Source organism: Lathamus discolor, chromosome 6 (assembly GCF_037157495.1).
Source record: "Lathamus discolor isolate bLatDis1 chromosome 6, bLatDis1.hap1, whole genome shotgun sequence".
NCBI lineage: Eukaryota > Metazoa > Chordata > Aves > Psittaciformes > Psittacidae > Lathamus > Lathamus discolor.
The window spans coordinates 18,826,412-18,845,744 of record NC_088889.1 but is presented as its reverse complement, the minus strand read 5'-3'; the positions used below and the strand labels follow the sequence as shown (position 1 = coordinate 18,845,744).

Below are 19,333 nucleotides of genomic sequence, written 5' to 3'. Positions count from 1 at the left end.
CAAAGAGACATCCCAAGAAGGCCGGGGGAGGTGGAGGTGGCTGGAGGCTCTCCAGGAAGGATGCTGGAGCATCCCCCTGCCCTAGACAGGCTTCAGAAGTCAGCCCAGAAAAAGCTAGCAGAAAGGAGAGGCGGTGCGGGGGAGCATCCCTCCTGGTGCTCCCATCATCCCGCTCTTGTTTAGGAGAGGCAGCTGCTGGTGCTGCACTGTGGTGGGGCTCTAAGAGGCAGAGATGGCCCTGTCAGAGCTGAGGTCAAGCACAGGGAGGGATCAGCACCAACACGGGGCTCTCTTGAAAACCTGCAGCCTTGCAGAGAAGACCCTCACAAAAGCTGTCCTCTGCTGCTTGAACATGGTCTCTCAGGGGGCCTTTGAGGGTGCCTGAGCTGGGTGATGCCAAGCCTTGGCCAGGCAGTCCTCAAGCCTGAAAAAAGTCAAGCGAGAGATGCAAGACCCCCTGGGCAGCTCAGGGGGCTCTTACAGCCTCACCGAGCACCCCAAGGCAAGCATTCTCCTCTATCTCAGCTCCATTCTCATTGCCCAGCACGAGCTCAGGACAACACCCAGCCCCACACCATTTCCATTGCTTGTTTTGGCCCCAGCAGGAGGAAAATGCTCACACAAGGCATGAAATACCTCCAGGAGGCTGATAATACTGAGCTGTGAAGCCCACCCCACCACATCTTATATACAATTAGCCAGAAAAAGCAGCTTCAGTGATCAGAAACCTCCCAAGATGTCAGGCACTGGGACCACCACCCAGCCTCTCCACTGGAAGTAGATCTCCCCTCTCAGTATTTCCCTGTCCATCTGAAATGATGTGGATTTAAGTCACTGCATTTCCAAGATCACTCCCAGCTCTAGAGATCACTCCCAGCATTGACTACTCCCTTTGACAATGCAAATTTTGTCAGTAAAAGCTCAACAAGCTGGCAAGCAGGGAAAGAGGATCGGTATTCCCACTGGAAGAAGGTATTTGTTTGCCAATTAGCCTTTTCCTAGAGAACAATATCTCAATAAAAACCTTCTTTTATTTTAATTCCCCCATTTTTCCTCCCACCCCCTCCCCCCAGCCTCAAGCCCTGCTCCTCCAATGAATATTTGGGATGTGACTTTGATTTATCATATGCAAAGACTCACTGCTGAGCTTTCCATTTCACTGCTCCCTATTTCAGCAGTAATCCCCAGGGTGAGACAGGCTTTTCGAGTGTAAAACCAAGGGGGAAGGCAGGCAGGTTTTTCCTCTTGTAAAACCTCTTAATTTGGCTTCACAAACTGGAGTTTCCAAGTTGCTCAGCAGCAGACGCTTCCAGTCTATCAGCACAGCCACATCTGCCGTGGGGCCACCATCGCAGCAAGGCAATGAGAGGTTACCGGCTGAGTCCCAATAGGCTAGTTTTGGGTTGTGCTTGGAGATTTTTAGGATTATCCATACTTAAGGTGAGGCTACTGGAACCATTGATGTTCATGCAGCTTGTGGTCTGTTGCAAGCTGGGTTTTTTTCTTTCAAAATGGAAACTGGGTAGAGGCTGCTGTAAATAGGAATCATTCCTAACAGGGACCCTGACACGTAGATGTCATTAAACTTCAGGATATCATTAAACTTGTAGTCCACAACTGCCCAAAGCAAACAGAACACATTTGTCAGATCTCTCAGCTGGCCTACCCATCTGCAATGCTGATTCCCTGTAAAGATTTTTATATCCTGATATTAATCCAGAGTGATTTCTCTCTCTAAAGTATAAACCTGGAGTTAAGAACTCCTTGATAAATATGTCTGATGGCAGAAATGGCCTGCTGGCCACTTTCCTTACAGTACAACACCAATACTTCCCCATGCTTCAGCAGATGAACATTGAAAACCAATGCATATGAGCTCGTGTCAGGCACAGCGTGATCCCAACAGCTCCAGTGTGATGCCTGCTCCCACCCAGTCTGGGGAAAAGCAGCAATTTTTATCACATTACACTAAAAGCCTGTTTGCACTTAAACGTGATAAAGAAAAGAGGAGGGCACAGCAAGTGAGTTTAATTGGAAAGCTTGCTTACATTTCTGCTACGTATTATACATGTATTGTACACATATTGCTTATATTATTGCTAGGTACAAGCTACACAATGCAGCTTACGGCAGAAGGCCCACCTTGACCGGGACGGAGCTGCACCACCCTGTGCCACACAGGAAAGAGACTCAAGCTTTCCAGGAGAGCTGCTCAAACCCACCACCTGCAAGTCAGAGGATCCAGCTTAACTGAGCAGAATTTGCCTAACTATCCTGCCTCCCACTGATGGCAGGGAGCAAGGAAGGGCTAACTCCGGAGTCAGCCAGCCCATCACTGCTAGGATGGACCATAGGTAGGTCCCAAGGGGATGCATTTAAAAATCAATAGAAGCTATTTTAATGCTTAATCCAGGAAAGTATCAGCATCAGCAGCATCGATACAAACCAAATTTAAACACACTGAGTACATGCACATGGTTTTTATTTTTTCTTCTGTGCAATGATTTAACCAAATCTGTTTTCCCCAGACACTCTGAAGTCTAAACAGGGCATATGTAACATCCCTAATGCTTCAGGCATCCTGCCTGCCTCCATCTCTATATGCGGCTTAAAAAATCAGCCTCTCCATCCCCCCTGCAGCGAAGTGAGGAAACCGCCCCTTGAAGGTTCAACATGGCAGTGACAGTGGCCATCTCCTGACCAGGGCTATATACAGAAGTGGATTTCTCTTCTTTGCAGGTTTTCACACTGCACCTGCTGCAAATTACAATATAAGCTTCCCATCCCTGTAGATATTTATATAATGATCTCCCTTTTCATGAAAAAAAAAAAAAACTAAACAAACAAAACCAACCAAACAAAAAACCAAAACAGCCTTGCAGCTGCAAAGAAGTACTTGTAAATTGACCCAAGGGGACCCTGAGCAGCTCAGACACCCTGAAAGAAGTTAACTGTGTTTGGATTTTTTAATTGAATTCCATCTACTGCAGGAGGGCAGTCTGGGTGTTCACATACTGGGGACTACTCACACTCTATATGCACCCACAAGCACAGGCGTACCCTCCTAGCAGCAACCACAGGCACAACACAGGCTCAGAAAGCCACAATGTCACCTGTTGCTCTTGGGGTACAGCACTGTGCTCTTCAGTCATCAGTCTGCCAGCTCCCTTCTGCACACCCACTGCTACCTCTGCAGAGATGTTCAACACCATCACTTCTATCAGCTTCCTGAGTCTTTAAACCAGTCCTCAAGGTTCCTGGCCCTTTCCAAACTGTGCTGTTTTTGGCTGTGGTAGAGTTAATTTTCTTCATAGTAGTTAGTACGGGTCTGTGGTTTGGATCTGTGCTGGAAACAGTGTTGATAATGCGGGGATGGTTTCATTACTGCTGAGTGGTGGTAGGGTCTTGCAGAGGTCTTTACACCTGCCACCTGGGCAAGGCTTCACCGTACTGCTGGTGATCAGCACCTTCCCGACATTCCTTCAAAGTCCAGCTCCTTTCCTGGCTTCAGGGCCAAGTATTTGACTGACATCCGGTCTGCCCAGCTCTCCAGTGAGAAAGTGCTTCCCCAAAACCACACCCCTGTTCCTGTAGCAGCTTTGAAGCTGAAACACCTCTGCCAGCACAAGTGCCAACAGGAGCCACTCACAGCTGCATCTTTCCATTAACATGCTCGCCAGATCTTTCAACACGGACCAGACAATGCCACTGATAATGATGTGGGGCCCAGCAGGTCTAACCTAGTTTGAAACCCAGTGAGCTGAGTGCTAATTCCTTGATTCATGCTTCCTCATGTCCATGCTACAACTCTCAAGCTGGCCAAGCAAAGTCTTCAAGCAGGATAAGCCATATTCATTAGGCTCCTGAAATGGCTAGCAGAGCCCTTAAAACAGAAAAGCAATGCCAACTGTCTCAGGGACTGCAACAACGTAAGAGCATCTCTGCTGAGCCACCCAAAGGTATCACAGCTCCGAGCTTTGCTGTGAGATGGTCACCACAAGAACGGGCTGGGTAAGGCTGTTTTCTGCTTAGCTTTTAGCACAAGCACTACCATCTCAATCCTCCCCACAATGGAACAAGAACATCCTGAACCTCCACCATCCAGAACCCCTCCCTACGATGGAGAGTCTGCAGGTTTGCTGCCTAGCCACTGTCCTAAACCTTGAAAAACATTTTCCTCTGTGTCTAGCTGCAGCAGCCAATTACTTCATATGAACATCGCAGTCTGGATGCCCTAAACACATGCTAATGAAACATCCCAAAAGAGAAAGTGACCCTGAGATCATACACAATCTCATGACGGTGCACAGAGGAAGGAAATTAAATGGCTTTTGCATAACAGATCTTCACAATATTTTCCAGCACAAGAAATGTACCACTGCAGCAGAAGCTTGAAGAAGCTACAAACTGGATTTAGGTACCTGAAAACTCCAGATTCACTCCACTACCATCAAAGATGCCACAGGAAGAGAAAACACACTGAAATATTTTCCTCCGTGGACAAAAAACTTTCAAAACCCCATGAATGCCGGTTTTGAGGCTGACAAGAGCTACCCATCCCCATCAACTGCAAGATGAGCTGAAAGAACAGGAGAAAGGGAGACAAGGCATGTTCCAGGCAATCACAGGCATTTTTTGCCCAGTTGAGTGCCTTATGGGGTGAGCAACCCATGCATCAACAGGAGCACTTGAAGCATGCCAGCGCTCTATAAATTCACTTTCAGTAGATTTACCAACACGTCATATGGAAAAGGAATGCGTGCTATGCAAATCCAGCCCCAGACTGCTCCCTGTCTAATCTAGCTTTAGATTCAAGTGCTTATTACCATGGCGTCTAATCGGGTAATGCGTAATAGACAGGTTTAGTCTGGGTTCCCAGTAATTCAGCTGTGTTCTACTAGGGAAAGGGAAGTGAAGAAAAACCCAACACAGCAAAGAATTCAAGCTCTGCTGGAAAGCAGAGAACAAAAACCAGGCATGGAAAAAAGTATTGACACCTACCAGTAAAAGCCAGGCAGATATGCAAACATTTGGCTGCTCACCAAGAATACAGCGAATGTTAAGTCCTGTCTGCACCCTGTCATACCCCTGCAGGGAAGTAGGTGGCTGTCTTTCAGGGTCTCTTCCTTCCCACTTGTGAGACATAAGGTGATGCAAGGATACACACTCATGCAGGACCCATCTACCAGCAGCTAGCTCCCAGAAGCACTGAGCACAGCTTGTCACAACATAACCTCCAGACTATCTTATGGATGCTCTGAGCACCCGCGCCAGGGCCTCCAGAGCCTGTAACATATGCCAGCCAGGGTCTGTTTGCTGGGGAGAAAGATTCCCTTACCGCACCAGAGTCTGCAGCAGGACACAGAGACCATGGGAATGTCATTCCCAGAGGCCACCACCTCCCTGTTTGCTGGTACCAGCCACACAGCAGGGCTCGCACCATGGCCAAGGTCTTCTCTGCCCTTACCTGCACCAGGCAAGGTGATTTGTTTCACTTCCATGTTTGTCAAATACAGTTGGTCTGTCCAAGCCATACGTCACACCTGGTACCTCCAGGACACAACCCAGATGCCAAATTCTTACCTCCACCATGCAGCTACAATTCAGGCCCTGTGCACTAGAAATAATCTAGGTGCAGGGACCCACCACTCAGGTTTGACAGGTTCTCCTCTCCATCTGCTGCTTCAACACCATCATCCAGCCCCCGCCTTCAGAATGCTGAATCCCACCAGCCTCCCCTGCTGCATACCATTCGTCCGCAATGCTGAACATTACGCAGACTTGCAACCAGCTCCAGCAAAGGGTCAAGATATGCAAATGTTGCTACCAGCCTCTGAAGAACCTACGAGACTGTGTTAACTCTACTGCACCACAGAAACTACACTTGGTGTAAACAGCGCTGGGAATACCACACTAACAAAGGAGAGATTTTCCTCTGTGAACCTAAGTAATATAAGACACATTTATATTGCGGCTGCAGGATGAACTTACATTTATTAGACATCAGAGAATTCACACAGGCAAACATATCATCACACTCCCTCCCCACCCCCACCCCCCCCACCCCCCATAGGACCTAAATGTCTGCGCAGAGTCCTGCAGCGTGGGCTCTCTGGTGTCTTGTAATGGGGTAAATCCAACTAAAACACTCTTTATGGCATGGATGTTCATAACATTTGTGTGTATTCCCTGGTGTCTAGTACAAACTGAGTTTTCATTGCATCTTTTCCCTTAATAAAAAACCTCCACAACACATTTCTAACCTGATGCCTGCTTTGGCAAAGTTTGCAGCAGCTTCACATGTTTGAGATGAAAATAAACCTGGAAGAGACAACAAAACCAACCAATGGACTTGATGAATTGTCAGTGACAGGGGATGAGGAGCAGATGGACAGACCAACTTTAGAGCTCCCTTTCATTAGGAAACTAAGCTAAAATCACAGGTTAACTTGCAATGATGCATATTATTACTGAGGAAACTAAGGTGGCTGATATTCTGCCTCTCAGGCACATGTGCTCTATGCTTCATCATTTACTGAGTGAATACGCAAATGCTCTGAAAGAAGGAAAACAAACCCAAAGAAACCAGAGGCTGCAGGTCCCAGTGTTTTCATAAGCCTGTTCAAAGACCAAGCCAGATTTACCAGCACCTACATTACTGCCTGGCTGTGTAGGTGGCTGGCCAGGCTCTCCCTCGGCTCTGCACCTCCCCAGCTCATAGCAGTGCCTGGAGCTGCTCTGGGGAACATTTCTCCTGGCTCCTGTAGCTAAAACAACAGTAGGGATGGTTAAGCGAGGTGGAAAGACCCCCTTTCCCACGCAGCCCAGCCCACAGCACAGAGGGAAGAAACCCTTTGTGAGACTCCATGCCCAAGGATACGGATGGAGATGCTGTCGGGGGAATCCTTCCCAGCACCAAGGAGCCACACAAATAGTATTTACCTGGCCACCGGGAAAAAATACCCCAGCAAAGTTATACTCATTTGTGAGCCAAAAAAAGAAAGAGTTCATATTCCCATATTGATAGCCACTAGCACTTCTGGAGCTCTGTCTACAACAGTCACCAGGACAGGGTCATTTCAATTGATGATTACAAAGAGGTCCTTCATCCTACCATGGCACAAGAACCCATGGATAGTTCACACACGTGTATTTCCAAGGGAAAAAAATATTTCAAAGCCACAGAAGCTGCATTTCTGGAGCTGTGGATAACACACATGCAAAAAGCATGGCTTGCTTATGATAACCCAGGATAGCAACCCACTTGAGATGTAAAAATAATTTAATGAATAAGTATATTTAGATTTATAACCCCACAGCAGTTTTATTTATAGGGGTGCCAATCACTTTTACACAGATATAAAATTGGCTGGCAGAGTGCCTTAGACTATATCCAGAAACCCATCTGTAACAAATCTAAGCCGTGATATCTCTGCATACATTTGGCCAAACAATAATGCTAATGCCAGGCATCTTGACTTTAAATGTACAGATGGGCGGGGGAGGGGGCCTGCTGCATGGCCAAACTGGATGAATTTTGCTATCACCTACTATTAATTGGTTGGGGAAGGGACCAGATGAAGGAAAATCAGTCACCGTCTGGGCTGTGTGGATGTTAACACCAACACAATGCTGGCTGGAGAGCAAGCCAGTATCCAGCTGGCTACAGGTGAACCCCTTTCGAAACCTTTCATCATTGAAATCAGGAGCTATAAAGCAAAGGATAAAAACCCACTGGAGCTCTGCAGTGCCTTTAAAAGGTGAGGGGATTAAGCTAGGGCTCTTGCGCATAGCTTTTTTCCATGTATTGCTCAAGACACAAAGCTGGGACAGAGGAAGATGAAGGAGAAATCAACTGGAAGTCATCCCTCTCAATCTCAGAGTGAAAAGGATTTCTATCTAGTGAGACTGGTCCTCTCCCACCACTGCCCAGGATCTCACAGCTTTATCGAAACCTGTAGATGTCAAGGGGAGAGGTTGCTGCTGATTTCCACAGGGCTGGCTTTGCAGCATCCCAAACTACTCCATGCTGTCACAGGAGGTCTGGGGGCTTTCTGTTGCTACCCCGCCAACTCAGGGGCCACCTGGAGAACTGAAAATTCTTGTGTAATTCACAAGCGACAAACTGCTCTTTGTCCCAGTGGGGCTTCTTGGATCTTGTCTCCAAAATGGGGCAAAACAGGGATGGCTCAACATCAAATACAGACTATGGGTAAATGCATCTCATCCATGAAAGTTGCAGTATTTTGGCAAGTGCCAGACCGGAAAAGGTTACTCTGGAATATTACTTTGAATAGCTCTGGGAACAAACCCAGCACTAATTTTCAACACTTACTCAACAAACAATTTGAATAAACTGAGGGAGGCTTGCACACACTTACTGACAGCATTATTTGGTAGATTTTTGCCTCTGCTCCTTGGATAATTTACGAGAAAACAACTCCCAGCAAACACGATCACCTTCCAGTCTGATGCACTGATTCAACCAACTCTGCCTTGGGGACAAGGTAACCTCTCAAGATCTTTTCCAGCCCAATTTTTATACTATTTTACAATGCTCCTCTCAAACTAAACAGTTTACATGCTGGCATTTGCTCTGATTCATCCCTGGAAATAAGTATATCTAAAAGAGTAATGGAAAGAAAAACCAGAAACCCACTGCAGTTCCTTCGCTCAAGGAGAAAACAAAGGAAAACAACCAGACACAGAACTATGACATCCTCAATTCAAATGTTTTCCAAAACATTTCCAAATGTTTTCCAAAGCTTCTAGCTGAAGTTTTCACAGCTAGGCTGCAACACCACCAAAGCCTTAGGCATTGAGCGGCAGCATCACAGAGCACTGCAAGTGTGCAGTGTGAAGTGAGGAGATGGCTGGTGATGACTTTTGCAACACACCCAAGATCCTTGCACAGAAGACAGCACTTCGAAGCAAAAAAACTGCCTCTGCTTTCTCAGTGGGGCATCTTCAAATGTGATGGAACTCAACTGCTACATGGGCTTTCAAGAAGAGAGAGTCAGTCAATGCACATGGCCAGATGTCCTCATCTTCATGACAGGCTTTTGAGTTTATTTTAAGCACTTTATGAAATCATTCTTTGCCTCTAATCCTTTGGAATTAGGGAAAATAACAGAAAATAAAATAAAAGGAAATATTTAAAAAAACATTTCTGGAAAGGAAAGAGAGAAAAACATATATTTTCCAAACTGAAGCAAGAAATGCTTAAGTTCTGTTTAAACACCAACAAACATGAACGCTTGTCATTATTACACAGCCAAAACTGAGACTGTTGTGGGAGATGCTGGTCTGAGCAGCTGACCCAAACCACAGCCAAAGGTCTCAGCAGTGCTCAGCTGGAAGAACCAACCGCTCTGGGAACTGTCACATGGCAGGTCCCTATCCCCAAGCCTCCTTAACCCCACTGCTGACACAACAGCACCCACACCAAAGGACCCATCAGAAGTGGCAGCACCTGTAAGGCAGGGTCTCAGAAGTCCTTCAAAGTCCAAAGCTGATCTTCACCTCCTTCAACTTGCTTCTTGACACAAAGAAAATACAAAGCAGGCTCCTTTCCAAGGAGCCCTCCTATCAACTCTATGTGGGCTTTTGATTAGACCTTTTGTAGAGTAGGAAAAAAAGCCTTGCTTGAGGACGATAAAGTCTAGACACTACAATATATTTTCCAGCTGATCCAGCAAACCTAAAAGCCCTCCCTTGATCTCAGACTGCCATAATCAAAGCCATTATCCCATTCAGAGCCCTTCTGAAACTTTAGCTTCTATCTAAATCTAAACCAGGCCAAGCCTCTTGTTTGGAGTTTTATGAGGAAAAGGGGGTGTGCTCCCCTCAAACCTTCCTCTGCCATGTCTGGAGGTGGCTGGTGGGCACATGGTGGAGGGCGAGAGCAGGGAGTCAGCTCCATGCCTGGAGGCACCTCAGTGGCTTGCAGCGGGGGACACAGCCTGTCCCCACAGGGTGGCTATGGTGTGAGGGAATATTCACCATCCCGGACTGAGATGAACTATTCAGAGAGCAAGCAACATTTGAAACCGCCATCCTTAGGATTTGTCTGTGTCATCCTCCATCACAGGGGTGTGTAATTCTGGGGCCCAAGGAGAAAAAACAGCTCAAAATAGTTTTATGTAAGTCCTGTAGAAAATGGAATTAAGTGCTGCAAATTTTCTTTACCAGATAGCTGGACGCTCAAGTACTCAAAGAACTTTCAGTTCTGCACCAAGGGACAACTGAAGAAATAAGGTATTCCAGGGAAAAACAAAAAAAAAAAATCGTTTTCCAGTCTCCTGGAGGAGTGTTTCAGGGGGCTGAAAGAACACACAATCCTGCAAAAGCATAGGAAAGCCACAGGAGCATCAGCTCTGCCTGAAGTGGGATGCTGAAAGAGAGGGGATGGAAGACCAGCCAGCACACCCCAGATGAGCCAGTGAGTGCCAAACCTCCTGGCACACAGTGGCCTCCGCAGGAGAGGGCACCCGTGGTCAGACTTGATTGCTGAGGCTCACAGCAGCCAGACTGGGAGAAGCCAAGGGACTGGCAGTCTGGAGTGACAAGGAGCTTGGGGAGAACTGGAAGGGCTTTATGAAAGCACATGGCCACCAAGCTGCACCTCCTGTGCCCCAAGGTGGACTTCTAACCAGGGGAGGCTCTTCAAAGAGAGGTGGGGACAGGAGGTGATGCTCACCACAGAAAGCAGAACACTGAGCATTACCATGCTCCAAAGTCATATTTAAAAGCCAAATATAGCTCCCTAGTGAATTGCCTGGTGCATTAGAAGCTGCTCAGTTAAATAAAGCAAACAGGCAAAATCATCTCCTTTTCCTTTGACCATCTGCCTCCATGACACCACCCATCTCATTTCCCCTCCATGCTTTCACCCTCCTCAACTCTGAGCAGCTCTATTACTCCTCCATACCTCTCCCTCAGCCAAGACCAAGCAGATCTGCAAAAGACTGAGCAAAGCAGGCAAACAGACACCAGTAGCATAGGGATTAGTAATCCACACACACACCCCCCCCACAGCATTGCTTGCTGGAGGTTGGAGGGGCCATGCTGGGCAGGAGCAATGGCTGTGCTGCACATCACACATCCCCAGAGATTCAGGAGATGTCGTCTGAACCTCCACCGGCTTTCCAGCTGGGTAAACATCATGCAAAAAATCAGGTCAACAGCCTTCTTTAAGAATATTTGCATCAAGTCAGGCTTTTCCCACGCGCACCAGAAAGAGCGAGGGCCATCAGCAACCTGGTGGCACCTGTGACAGCCATGATGTTGGTTCCAGAGGGGACAGAGGATTTGCCAGCATCTCCCTAAACTGTTGCTTGGGAGCTGGCTGAGAGGAACAAGATGTGTGAAACCTGCCCAGCTTCAGCTCTGCTGTGGCACAAAGTCCAACACATACCCCATCGCAGTGGTTTGTCTTTACTCTCCCCAACAAACACAGACAGGAGATGGACTTCAACCTTAGCCTCTGTGCAAGCACGTTTCACTGGGTCTACTGAAAACTAAAGCCCTGCAGATCCTGATGCCCTCACCTTGGCCCCATACCTCTAATGAGCTTCTCCTGGGAAAAGAGAACAGAGCCCTGCTGTGTGTCCCATAATCCCCAAACTGACCTCAAGAATTTAGGTTCCCACCACACAGGAGAGCAGAGAAGCTGATGGCACTGGCTGCTTCTAATTTAAAAGGATCTAAACCAAAGACAGAAGCAGCATGCATCACAAGCCCTTGTCCACAGAGTTTGCATGCTAGACACGACACATGAGGTAGCAAGGGCAGATGACAAGCCAGCACCCTGGCACCCAACCCCTACCACCCCAGTTTGGGAAGAATCGGAAACTAAGGGAAAAGAAGCAAATCTTCCAGCCCCACACTGTCATCAGTACAGGAGCCACCCTCAGCTGCTCTTGGTGATAAATACTGAAGGAAAAACACCACGTGATTCATTTAGGTGCCGAACATGAATCAGTGGTGGGTTCAGTACCACATGTGTCTCGTTCCAAGGCCCTCTCGCCATCCCATCCTCTTCTGCAGTGTTTTTCTGTCTCATGTTAGAGATGGGACGTGTCCCCACTCCTGTCCCTCCCCCTTCCAAATATACATGCAAATGCAGGCTGAAAAACAGCTGATCTCCAATCTTGGCAAACTTACAGCGGTAACTTATTTTCAGGCAGAGCTTTCTCAGGCAGAGATTTTGTAAGTGAGACTTTTATAAGGGATATCACCAGGTTAAGGAGTCAGAGGCTCAACTGCACAAGTGAAAGCAAAAGCCCTTTATTTCTGCAAAGGTTTTTTCTTCCCTCTCCTGAAATGACAGAGTAGCACAACTCTTGCCAGTTTAGCGGGGTATACACGAAGGCTTGGCTGTACGTAACCTCATTAAACTGGCTGGGTCCTTCACCGCCAATCCAAACATGCAGTCCTCTGATCACCACATGACGGGCTGGGAACCAAAGGGAACTCGCAATTAAACCCGTGACAGTCAGGAAAAATCCTTACAAACCCCCTGGAGCAGATTCCACCAACACCATCCCCACCCTCGTCTTTCTTTTTTTTCAATTTTATTTACTTACATAAGCAGCATGACAGATAACTTGAGGAAATCAGATGCTTAATGATTAAGCGACACTTAGGCAGCAGCACTGTGGAAGATAAATACGCCCTTTGGAAACCCTGCAACAAAAACAGAAGGTACAAACAGACAGTAACTAATTATTCTGACTAAATCTTGGAAGACCTGAAATACCCGACTGCTGCAAAAAAAAAGGCAGTGTGTGCTGGGGCTGCTCACAGAAATAAATCACACCCATTTAAAAAAGAATTCACCCAAATAAACCTAAGTGCTTCTGTGTTGTTTTTGCCTGCATGCGTGTTTCTAGGCTGACAGGAAACCTCTGCCGTAGCCTGCAGGGATCCCGCCGCCTTCAGCTAAAATTAGACTTCAAGGAAAGCAGGTGAAGGCGGGTGTCTCCAACCTGTGCCTGCACAGCAAGGCTCCCACTGCACGCGTCAGGGGTTTTCCTCCCCTCCCACTGAAACCAAAAAGAGAGGTGTGGTTTTTTTTTTTTTATTAAAAGAAAATAAGGACAGTGAGTTTTGCTTCTAGAAAAGACAGGACAGGACAGGACAGGACAGCAGGTCTACCTTGCTGCTGGGCTCAGGTATGAGTCAGAACGGGGGTGCAGGGAGGTGAGGATGCCACTGAGCCATGGGAATGGGATGGGATGCAATGGAATGTTCAACCTAGTGGTGAGAGGAGCTGGCAAAGCCCACCATCAGTTCAACCATCGTCGTGGATGTAGACTAAGGCACCTGCTTTATTGTTCTCCATGACACCAGTGCTGGTTGCCTGTTATAGCAGACAGTGCACAGAGAAAGACAAGGGGATGTGCTCAGTAGACATTCCCTTACTCTCCTTGCCTTGGAGGAAAATGATGTTCTTCCTCCTCCCCCATACCACATTAAATGCCAGCGGAGCTCAAGGGAATATTTAATCTCAAACCTCAGTAATCAATCGGTTCGCCCTCATGCATGAGAAAGAGTCACAGCAGTAAGCATCAAATCCCATTTCTACCCAGCAATAAAACATTTTAATTATGTACACAACGTTTCCCTTCTAACATAAACCCTGAACAGATCCAGGCAGCCCCCAGCTTGTGGACGGGGAAGGACACAGTGCCAGCGAAGAACATGGGGACAGGGGGTAGGAAAGGGAGGAGAACTATTCTGGTAACTATTTAAAATGACCATTTTATACAGCTGCTCCAGTTTGCCATTGGCACAACAATGCTTTAACCTTGCGTTCGTATCCCAAAGGATGGGAGCATCATGGCAAGTGGCTAGCCCACATCTAGACCTGCAACCAGAAGCTGCACCAGTTTTATCCCAGCATGGAAGCAAGCATGCAGGAAAAATAGGACAGAAAATGCAAGACAGGCACATGTGGTAAGGCTTGGGCCAGGCTGAGATACAAATAACAGCAATGACGCATCTCTGCTGGTACTGCAAGACTTACTGCAAGGCCTCTTCACATCAGAAGGAGCCTTTCAAGTTGGGCTTGAGCAGGTCTGTGATTGCTCCCTGCCAACACCTGTTATTTCCAAGCACAAGCATTGCTGGACCAGCAGGACCATCACACAGCTGTCAAGGCAACAGGTAGGCAGCTGTGAGCAGCATCCTTCCTTCACCCAACCAGACCAGGCCCGAGCAGCATAGTTCACCATCAGCTATGTTAAAATATATACATATTTTTTTTTAAATACAAACACATGCACAGACTTTTCTAATATACAGGAACAAAAGAAGGGACACCCTGCTGAAACCCCATGTGCAGCTCAACTGCTCTCTGCAGCGACAAAGGAAATGAGGAACAGAGACGAGACACACACCCACTCGCCGTGGCATGGTTTGGCTCTGGGAACATTTCTGGATTCTCCAGAATGAGCTCTGACCTCCAAGAAATGCAAAACAGTCTCAAAGCCAATCTGAAGGAGAAGGTCCCCAGGGGCTCAGCCAGGCAGGTAGAGGTGGGACACAGAGCCAGGCTCTGGGTGCTCACAGATACAGCTGACCTCTGTCCACGCCCCATCAGCTCAGAGATCCCCAAAACATCTGCTGTGCAACAGGAACAAGTCAGCAACTACCCCAAGCCCATGGTGCAATGCAGAAAGCAAGATTCCCTCCTGGGTCTTGGCAATAGGATGAATACATGCACAACCATGGCCCCAGCCTCACCAGATCATGGTGCTTGGGCAAAGAAAGGGAAACAAGCTCAGGATTGGAGGTCTTCGGACCATCTCCGACTTCTCTGTGTGTACCAGAACTGTATTTCTGAAGCCTCTTTTTTCAGGCTTTGTAAACACACGTGCATCGCTTTCAAAAGGTTCTTAAAAGCAGGTTTTGGAAAGGGAGGTGGCGCAGTACAACAGGTATTTTTCAATTCCTCTCGACAGGAAACCTCACACGGAGGTCTGAAAGGGATACCTATCTGTAACCAAAATTTCCACTCATTGTCTCTATCCAAAGGCCAACATTCCTTCCCCTCCTTTATTTTTGGCTTCAGTTTCCCCAAGACCTGTAACATCAGGATTTGCCCGGTACAACAGACAAAGTCCTCAAGCTCTGCACACATACTTAGAAAAACTATTGCACTTACACCCTCCCTGATCTCTTTAGTCCACTTTGGAAAGTGGAAACCCACAGTTAAGAGGGACCAGGTACCATTAAGCCCCTGCAGTATGGCCCCAGAGGATCCAGCCATATCCCCATCCTCACCCAAAGTGCAGGTCTTTGCAGTGCAATTCAGGACAGAGTTACTCAGTGCAGTATCTAGAGCAAATTAAACCTCCCAGACACAGCAGCAAGCATGGATTTACTGATTCATGGAAAATGTCCTTATAAATTACTTCATTCAGATCAACAGGATGAGACAAAATGAGGACTATCCTTGGCAGTGAGAGGTTGTAGCGCTATCCTTTCAGTCCCATACCCCAGAAGAAATCACTCTTTCAGAGCAGACGCTTCTAACCGGGCTTTGCGTGGATGGTGAAGGACAATACAGAGGCGCAAGCATGTAAAAAAATGCTGCCTGGCATCAGCTTCGCATCCACAGAAGCTCTATCCACACCTGTTTGTTGGCTTGTGTTGGGCTGCGGCTGCCAGGCAGGGTGGCACACAGAGGCTGCTGCCACCAATAGCATCCTGTGCGCTGCCCCAGCCACCCTTCCAGGGTCTACTTGCCATGGGCAGGGAGGTGAGGCTGCCTGCCTGGTGCGACATGGCACGGATCCATGCTCTTCTGCATTATCCTCCTCCAGCCCTGTGAAGCCACATTAGAAGTGCCTGTTCCGAAAGAGTGATTCCTCCCGGAATATGAGACTCCCAAACATTGCATCTCATTAATCTTATCTACTTCTTTTGATACTGATAGCTGAACATGCTTTTATCAAGCTCATACTCCCTCCCAGGGCCACCCTGGTAGCTAGCACCCTGAGGCAAGGCTAAGGCTGTTTACTGCAAGTGCTTGTTCCAGTGCTTAAATGCAGCTCAGAAATATCCAGATGTACCTGTGCCTTATTCTATACAGCCTATATCTGGCATTGGCTTCCAAAGATGAACTGCTTCCTGGACTGAAGAACTGCTGGATGTCCACCACCCCTCCCCTCATAAAGCAATATACTCTTGCATTTTGTACTTTCTCAACAAAAAGGTAAGAGAAGCAGCCGCATTCCCCAGCAGAAAGCATTTCCCCAGCTTTTATGCACATGTTGCACTTCCCCACACCCTCATCAGTCCAAACAGCCTTTTCAACACTGAGGGCAGGGGCAGGCACTGCCTCTCCACGCAGGCTCAGCAACGAACTGCCTTTTGCAGGACTGGGTGCAGCTGATCATGGCTCAAACCACTTTTCACAGCTCCAAATCGCCTCCTGGGATCACTTCCCAGCATCCCCATCTTCAGATAATCTCCTGCCTTTTAAAATCAGTGTTGAGAACTACTTAAAAAAACACCGGTGAAGACAGTGAGTCACATTGTTGGATGCCTCTGGGAGGTACCTGCAGAGGTCTTCCAGGAACACCTCCGCTTTATGTGAACTCCCCCGCTGTTAACATGAAAACTGCAATTATCTCTGCCGATTCATAAAGGGTACCACATCTCTGGCAGCAGTCTGAGGCAGGGACTCCCAGAAGCAATGAGTTCAAGTTAGGAGGGCACACAGGCACACACAGCTGTGTTTGCAGTCCCCATTGCTCGCAGTCACCCACATCACACCACACTGCCTCACCTGCTTCCCAAAGCACAACCCATGCCCCTGCACCAATTACTGTTTTGATAAACAAGCATGTCTCATCACATCTACCCACTTAACTCGCTGTTGAGGGGTTGCCATTCCCACGTGCATTGGCCTTGCAGAATAAAACATTAACGGGTTTCACATCCCCAGCACAACACCATCCTTCGCCTCCTCCCAACCCCAGGGCACAGCTCCAAGCTCCAAAGCATCCTTCTGCCTCGTGGACCAGGAAGTGCTGCTCTGGACAGACCACTTGCTTCCACCCTGCTATTTGGAGCTAGTGGGGGGAAAATGGCTCCTCTTCATGGTGAGAATTAAAACAATAAGCGGACTTGTGTCACTGCAGTGTTTGCAAATGTCCCCTTGCAGCAGAGGAGCTGTGTGTGGCACAAGGGCACAGGAGATTGAAACAGAGGATGCTGGTCACCACTCACAGCTCTTGGGGGCACAGTAAACAACACTGTGGAGCCCAGAGCTGGGAAGGCTGCAAGCCCTGTCAGCCCTTCCCAGTGCAGGCAAGAGGGAGAGTGAGCAGGCACATGTGCTTTGTGCAGGTCCTTACACCCCTGGCTGCCGGGCTAAGCACTTTTTGTTTCACAGTCTCAGAAATCACCCTTATCACGACTATCGCTAAAGTCAGGCACAGCAGCATTGAGAGAATACCACCCCTAAAATAACCTGTAAACTCTCACTGTGGCACAGCAGGTACCCAGGCAAGGCAGATGAGCCCTTGACTGTCCCTGAGCACCACACACTTCCCTTCAGCTGCTGCCTGTACACACTCAAAGCAATACAGAACAAGCACAAATACACCCTTAAAGTCAGTGTCACGCCAGAGTGAACCACAAAGGTGTCATACAGGAATATGAAGCCCAGCAAACACGGAGGATGAAGGGGCAGAGGGCTGAGGACATGCCACGACGCACTGGGGCTTTCACCCTTGCATGGAACCTTTTGACTGTACTTGTGGAAACATCTCTGCTTTCAGAACAGCCCACGTAAGGACGTGGAGATGGATCTCACCAACGCCACACCTCTCAAGGCTGAAAACGGACACCATGGTAGAATGCTGTTCTGCTCTTGAGATGCCAGGAAAGCACAGACTGGCCTGGAAAGCAACTTTCTGCTTTTCTGAACTCACAACCTCAGGCATCGCCACAGAAGCTGCGGAGTTATCTTAAGTTTTATTTAAAATTTGCCTCCCCATTCCATCTGTGTACTGAACCAGGGATAAAGCACGTCAGCAGCTTATTCTTTTAGGTACCATGATTTTTAATACATTTATTTATTTATTTAATTACTTATTCAAAGTAAAGAGAAATTCATCCCCTTAAACACCTCAAGCAGGTTAATTATCCTTCTCCAAGAGTTTTGGTTGATTTTTTTATATTTTTTTAAATAATAGAAGCAATCAATCATCAGAGGGAGGGCTGCCAGCACGCAGGTGGATCAGAGAGTTAAATCCAGCTGCTCAGGGATAAACTGGTCACATACTGCAGATCAGCAAACAGCAAATAGTGGTTTGCCAGCTTACAGCAAATGCCAGCACAAGTCACCTGCATGACTCTCACTGGTTATTTAACTCAGAAGTTGCTGATATTGGAGGCCCTAAAGCCACATTTCCTTACAGCTCTCTGATGAACTTGGCTTTCTTGGCTATTTTGAAGGCTGAAACGACAAAGCAACTCTTGGCTTTGAGAGTGGCACCCCAGAGCAGATGCAGCAGTGCTTCTTAGCTGTTGCTGTGACTCTTGAGGACTCTCATGGGGTCAAATACAGAAGACTCTGAGATGCTGCCACACAAGACAAACCTTGGGAGATAAAGCACACACATCCACCCAGCAGCTCCCACAGAGCACCAATGCAGAGGCCAGGGGCTCCCAACACACAGAGCCACAATTTGCTGATCTTAATGCCTGGTACGTAAGTTCCCAGGTGGCACCTTTGGACTAATACATAGGACCACAGAATAGTTTGGGTTGGAAGGGACCTCCAAAGCTCATCTAGTCCAACCCCTTGCAATGAGCAGTGACATCCTCAACTAGATCAGCTGCCCAGAACCACATCCAGCCTGGCCTTGGATGTCTCCAGGGATGGTGCATCCATAATCTCTCTGGGCAACCTGTGCCAAAATTTTACCAGCCTCATTGTAAAGGAATTTTACCTCACATCCAGCCTGAATCTCCCCTCTTTCTGTTTAAAAATTTTAAAATAAAGCCTCTCCCCATCTTTCTTATAGGCACCTTTTAAGTACTGAAAGGCTGCAATAAGGTCTCTGCAGAGCTTTCTCTTCTTCGGGCTGAACAATCCCAACTCTCTCAGCCTTTCCTCACCGAGTTTTCCCACTAGTATTCAATTTCCCTTTTGCCTTCCAAGACTAAAACTTCTTCCAATTGCTGCTGCAGCTGACCAACAGATTTTTATCACTTTGCATCCAGATACACTGAACTGCTGCCTCTGGGAATTCTGCAAAGATGGCAAGAGCTGATTTTCCTGTCCTGAAGCCATCAGCCATGCCCAGGTAGC

General features: G+C 47.6%; 1 protein-coding gene across 2 annotated transcripts in view; it reads right to left on the bottom strand.

The window, feature by feature from the left end:
• Window positions 1-19,333, bottom strand: part of DAAM1 (dishevelled associated activator of morphogenesis 1) — a 97,176-nt gene that overhangs the window by 65,294 nt on the left and 12,549 nt on the right. For both annotated transcript variants that reach the window (XM_065684417.1, XM_065684418.1), the window contains exon 2: window positions 12,588-12,687. The gene's annotated coding sequence lies outside the window, so the exon portion shown is untranslated. The remainder of the gene's footprint in view (window positions 1-12,587; window positions 12,688-19,333) is intronic.